Genomic DNA, 6528 nt, shown 5'->3' with positions numbered 1-6528 from the left:
ACCGTTAAAAAATTGTCAAATTGCATTTCAGTTGGGCTTCAAAGGTCACCTTGAGTATTCACTGTTCTTCCCTCTCCACACATTAAAATAACTACACTCATGTCCCCAGGTGGATCCACATCTTCCCTAAAGTCTGTACAAAGCAGAAAGGAGAAGATAATGAATTAACGTGGGCTATAAACCTTGCAATGGGGCCCCAATTTACACCTCTAACTTTGCTGTGCTATTTACAGTCTGTCTGTTCTGTGAACTGTGCAGGAGGGGAGTTAGTTTGGAGGCAGGTAATATGAGAAAGGAGGAATAAATGCTTTGAAGAGCTCAAGAATTTGCTTACTGTTTCTTCAGGTGATGGCATTTGCTTCCAAGAACTTAAGAGCACTGTAGTTTTGGTGGCATGTTGATGTTCTCATTTCCTCTGGATATTTTAAGCTCCCTGAAGTGCTGCCATCCAAGTTCAGCAAGCATGAAGTCCATGCCACGAGGAGCTGACATAGTGTTCCACAAGGCTACATTTTTGGCTCTTTGAGTGTAGAAAAAATGGTTTCCACAGAAAGGCCCTGGTTCAGCAGGCTGTACAGCAGCACCAATTTCATGATCTAATAGTCTGAGGAGAGCATTGTACATTTGTGCCAGGCACCCTACATTAATTTTTCCTTTTCTGTTTGAATCAAGCCACAGGGCAGGTGCTGATCTGTTCCCTTTCTCACAACTCATTTAGGTCCTGTGGCAGCTCTGGTCATCCAGTATCTTACCAGTAACCAAATAAAAACTATTTTATTGGTTCTGAGACTCAATTGCTAATGCAGAATAGGAGAGATGAGAAGGGTTACTGGCTTTTAATAGCAGGGATGACACTCTCACAAAAGAAATAAGGGAGATTTTGAAGTATTTTGAAATCATGTTTTTATCATTCATTACTTTTCCATTGAAATCGTTCTCAAAAGTATAAAAAAAAAGTAAGGGAAAAATAAAAAGCCAAAGGAAAATCATAGCAGCTTACCTGATAACAACAGCCAGCAGTTTAGCTGTAAAGGTAAGGTTGTGTTGCCCACACTTTTAGAAGAGGAAGTAATTTATGATGAGTGGATGTGGGAAGCTCCAGCTGTAGTTGTGCAGGAGGCATTAATGTCTCCTCAGTTGTGTCCTACACCTGCTGGGTTTGATACCTTTGGATAAACTAATTCTAAGGCAGACTTCACAGAATTAAAAAAATATTGATTCACTGTGTTCCTTGTTTAAGTTTCTTAAAATTACATCTTGACTATAGGCAAAATACTTATTAATTTACAATTTTTAATTTTAACTGTATCTTTCCCAATTTAGATTCAATGTTAAGGTTGAAAGCCTGTGTTACCTTCATTAAAATTTGGCATAGATTTGCTAATTTCCTTTTACTCTGTTGACAGTCTCCTTATCCTATAAGTAAACACATTGTCTCTGCTTCCAAATTCTAATTAATTTACACAAAATAATGTCTTTAATGAAAGATCCAAACTAGATAACCCAAAAGAAGGATAACAGTACTCTGTAATTCATCTTACCACTGAAAAGGCAAACACCTAGTAGGTGTTACCTCATTGATTAATATTAAAATAGAGTGAGAATCTGATTTTCGTTAAAAGGAAAACAATAAAAAGAGTAATACAAAGTTAAGCATTCTACTGTGGATTCCATCAGTGATTACCTGAATAGTGTTCCTTCCTTTGTCTTTTTAGAGATTCAATACACTGTTGTGCCTATAATCATGGTGTCTGTGAACATGGAAGAGTACAATCTCCAACTAAAACTTCATGGGGAAGTTAGGTAGGGGGTATCTGATCAGCCAGGAAGGAACTGGGGTAGAAGATCCCCAGTCTTGCAAAAAGTACTGCAGGATTGTCAAAGAGAAGGTGCTGTCAAGACTTGTTAAATGTCATTCCAAAGCCCATCCAGGAGCATGATGGTAATAGCTCAGATCTGGTCATGTCTCCTACCCAATTACCATCTTCATTTTCTGCCAGACACGAATCTTTTACACAGATGTCCATCAAAGGGCTATTTTGATGTGATTAAGTAAGATTAACTTAACATGTAACATGATTTTATTTAGTGACCTCTCACTATAGAAACCAAGCAAGGTTCATAATACATTTAGAATGAATATTGCTTTTGAAGTTACAATTAAAACCGTGTGCTTCCTGTGGAGGGATGGGATGTCTCCAGCAATTGAAGAGCATGACAAAAGCAGAGTTTGGAGGTTCAGTGTTAAGGATTCAAATATCAGAGCTGAGGAACTGGGTGCACCTTTTCCACAATACTGATTAGACAGTGTAGGGTTAAATATCCTTTCAGAGCTCTAATCTGTATTCTTAAACAGGAATTACAGCATTATACACAAACTGTAGGAGACAATGCAATAGCCTGTCAGCAATATTAATTTCCACCATTAGAGCTATTTGGCTTTGGTTGGGTTCTTAATGTTATTTAAACAAATACAGTTCTCTCCCCACCTTTTATGTGATTTTTTCCTGCGCAAAAGAGCCTTTTGTTTAAAAAACTTCCTGATGATTGCAAAACTCATGTATTTATTATTCAGGTGGTTCATTTATTAAGAATAAATAATTTAAGTACATTTTCTTCTGTTTAATTAACACATTAGCAGTTGCAGCATATATGGAAAGTAATGTTTGTATTTATGCTCATTTCTCAGGCTGCTTGTTCTGCTCTACTTTATGGCCACCCTACTTATTTATTAAAAGCTCCTGACCTGAGGAAGTCTGGAGAACTGCTTGCAAATTTCTAGAGAGGCAATGGCCCCTGTGGTAGCAGTAGCAAAATGCTGCATCATTCTCTTCATGTCCTATAACATCCAAGGCAAGTTTAAACCCATGGAGCGAGAACAAATAATCAGGATGACCCTAGGCCTGCTTCATGCTTGTTGGAAACATCAATTACACCAGTGGCATTGCTGCTGCACATGGAAAACCCATTTCTTTATATTCACCAGCAAACCCAAAACATACTTCTATTCTATTGGAAAAGGGATATGTATTTTTTCTACCCTGTGATTGCAATAGCAAGATTCTATGTATCATATGAAAATGCAGACTTTATAATGCTCTATTTTAAATCTATTTGTTTCTTCAAAAAGGCATTTGTGCCCCTTTCCCTTTAGTTTCCCCAACTTGAAAACATACTGGCATTTTCTTTGGTAATACATAAATGTCTTCTAAATGTAATCAAATGTAGATTCCCATGGCTTAGTTAGTTGGTTATTGCTAACTATACATTAACACTGTATGAACCATGGCAATAGGCACAAAGACTGCAAAGGCATAGACGGAACTTTAAAATCTATAGATTTTAGTTTGCTAATTTAAAAGTAAATAAATAAATGTGGCAAGCAGCATCAGAAGTTGATAACATAACATCCCACTTTGTGAAAAGTTTGAAATACAACCTATGGACTAACACTCTGAAATAATGTACATATAAACACAGGAACATAATTCAGATGAGGGTGTTTTCATACAGAGAACTAGCAAGTATTTGAGGAAGCTAAAATTGAAAAATATTGCTTTTTAGTATGAGCCTATTATTAACAATCCATAATACAACTGGTTTGGGGGGGTATGTAGAAAGCATGTTTGCAAGGTAGATGATGTACAGGAAGATGCATCTCCTCAGCTAACTTGACAGTTTAAATAAATAAGCCAGATAACAGAAATCAAAAGGAACAAGTGTTACCCCATTCCACAGGCAGGAAGCTGAAGTACAAAAGATGAAGAGGCTTCACCAATAGGTATTTGGTGTCAGAATCAAAAACTCTTCTTCCTTTTACCTGGTTGTATTTGTTTGTTGAATGACAGCCTAGGTGTTCTACAGCCTTCTGCTGGTGTGTTATACAGGAGATGGATGTAGATGGATAGAAATGTTTACAAACAGTAATGATGATGTGGCACTATGCAGAAATTCAAAACAAATAATTGCCATAAAGTCTTCTGTTGTGAGCTGCTTTGCAGCCCAGTGTGTCCATTAATTTCTACAGCCTTCGCTGGGGTTTAAGAAAGCCAGTTGAAAATCCTTTACTCATTTTATTCTTTCTCTCTAATCATTGGGTAGCTGAAGGAGTGCATCTTTCAACTTTTGCTTGCATACATTTTTGACAGAACCATTGCAGCAGGGAGATGTATTCTTTAGTCCCAAGCAGGAACGTGCTGAAGGATTACACCTGGCCTGAGATCCATCCATTAACATGTCTAGAACCGCCACTTTCTTAGACGTGTTTTATTGGTCTTGTGAAATAGAAATTCTAAAACAAGGGGGAAAAGGTCACAGCCATGCATTCGCTGCGAATTATTGACATGGGCCTGGCACAAGAGACAGTCAATCAGAAAGATCCATTTGAGTCTAGAGATGTAAAGATTATTTTTATCATAATTTCCCTAGTGTCAATTCAAGATACTGCTGCAGGCCAGGATTTAACCCTGACAGGCAGTTTGCTGAAGAAATTTGGAGAGTTCCAAGGTCATGGTCATGGTCAGGATATTTAGCTGAGATTTTTAACTATTGTTATGATCATGTTCTCTGAATAAAAGTTTTTAATGTAACGGTGAATATTAGTGTTTCTAAGTAACAAAGAAGAGAGAATTTAGCAGTACTGTTCAGGTACAAAGTGGTGTTACTCGACTCCATTAGTTAAAAAAAAATTTAAGCATCAAAAATAAAGGAAATCATGAAAGAAGAATCTTTTTCAACATTATAAAAGTCAGTTTGTCATCCATAAACAAGAATTCAGTATGTAAATACACATAATTCAGATCCTGTAGCAAACCCCACAGTAGCATTTGTTATTGGATCAGGGTCTAAGGTTCACAGTTCTTTATTATTTTATTTTAGGACACGTTTCCATAATACCAAAAATGGGAAGCACATAATCTATAGATTTTAAAGTTCTGTCTATGCCTTTGCAATCTTTGTCTGTCTCACTGCTGTAAATGTGGACGGTTTTGGCCAGGACCGCATGGGTTTGATGTCGTTGCCATTCGTGTTGATAGCTAAACCTCTCTGCACCATATTTAATATGTGCCTCCAGGTGACAGATGCTCGGGCACTCAGCACAGCAGTGCACCTTTGACAAACTCAGCTGCAATGTCCATGGCTGGTTTCACAAGCCAGGTCACGGTGTGCTCCCAGCTGGGGATCGGGAAGCACAGTCAGGATGTGGATCTTACGGAAGGAGCTCATGAGCTCTTAGCAGGAAACCCTCACTGTGCACACGCAGCCAGCACTGCTTGGCAGCGTTTAACACTTTTGGGGCTGGAGGACTTGCCTCCTGATCAACAGAGAATGGCTTATAATAGCTGAATTCCTTGTAAAAAAATCCCTTCTCAAGTGAATGCTGGCAAAATTTGGGGTTTTTTTCTATATAGTTTTCTGTTATTGCCAAGATTACTGCAGATTTTCTCTGTTTTTTCTATACACTGTTCCATTCCAGCTCACAACAGAGATTACGGGAAAGCAGAATCCCTAACTAATTAGATGAGCAACCAAAAAGAGCTTTAGAAGTTTGTCCTAACCCAACATAATGTGAATCATTTTTTTTTGCCAGTAAATGTGTATTTCCAGCCTCCTTCCTTAGCAGATGAAGCATTACATCTTAGGTTTGAAAAAGAGCTTGGGTTCTTGTCTCTGTGTCCCATCCCACTTTTTCTCTGTGTGGACAGAAGGAGGAGGAGGGAATCTTACATTCCATCTACTCAAAGCAATTTGCTCAACGAATCATGCTTCCAGCAGTACATATAGAGAAAGAAATGGAAAAGAATAATGACAGAGACCCAAAGCTAGCTGATTTTATTCACTGACTGTGATGTCTTTGGTGAAGTGCTACATGGTGTTATGTGGGACAGCCCTGCTCTTGCTCTTTGGCAGGTGGTATTCAGGTAACACTCCTTCCATTTCATGAGAGTAGCCTGAGCTCGCTCTGTCACACTGACAAGTCTCCCAGAGTCAAGGGATTAACGAGCATCCTTTGGAGTGGTGATTCCGTTGGGAGTACTCGCTTTCCAGAGATAGGTGGCTTTGATGAGCAATTTATGGGATATAGCACAAATGAGGCGACCCTGCAGGGCGTAAGGTACCCTGCAATAATCCCTTGTGCTCTCACAGCTTGTATGTAGCTAAAATCTTACAGCTAATCTAGTGTATTATCTTCAGGTGAGTGTCCTCATGTTTTCCGGCGCTTTCCTTCCACACCATCTCAGCTGTCTGCACTCCTGATTATGAGTTGCACCTGGACAGAATTTCTGAGCCCCCACACATGGCTTTCCTTGCCTTCACAGCCCAATCCCATGGTCCTTCTGCACTGCTCCAGCGCAGCCTTTGTCTCTAAGGTTTGAAGTCTTGCCTACTCCTTGTTCATTTCTCCCCTTTACCAAAACCTTTGCGATTTCTCCTTTTCCTCCGATAACAGCATTTCATGTCCTCTCCCCACCTTGGTTTTCCGAGGTCTCCTGTTTCCCTCCGAGTTTACTGAACTGTTACTTTATC

This window comes from Pseudopipra pipra, chromosome 10 (genome assembly GCF_036250125.1).
Source record: "Pseudopipra pipra isolate bDixPip1 chromosome 10, bDixPip1.hap1, whole genome shotgun sequence".
In the NCBI taxonomy this organism is placed as follows: domain Eukaryota; kingdom Metazoa; phylum Chordata; class Aves; order Passeriformes; family Pipridae; genus Pseudopipra; species Pseudopipra pipra.
This window is presented reverse-complemented; position numbering follows the sequence as displayed.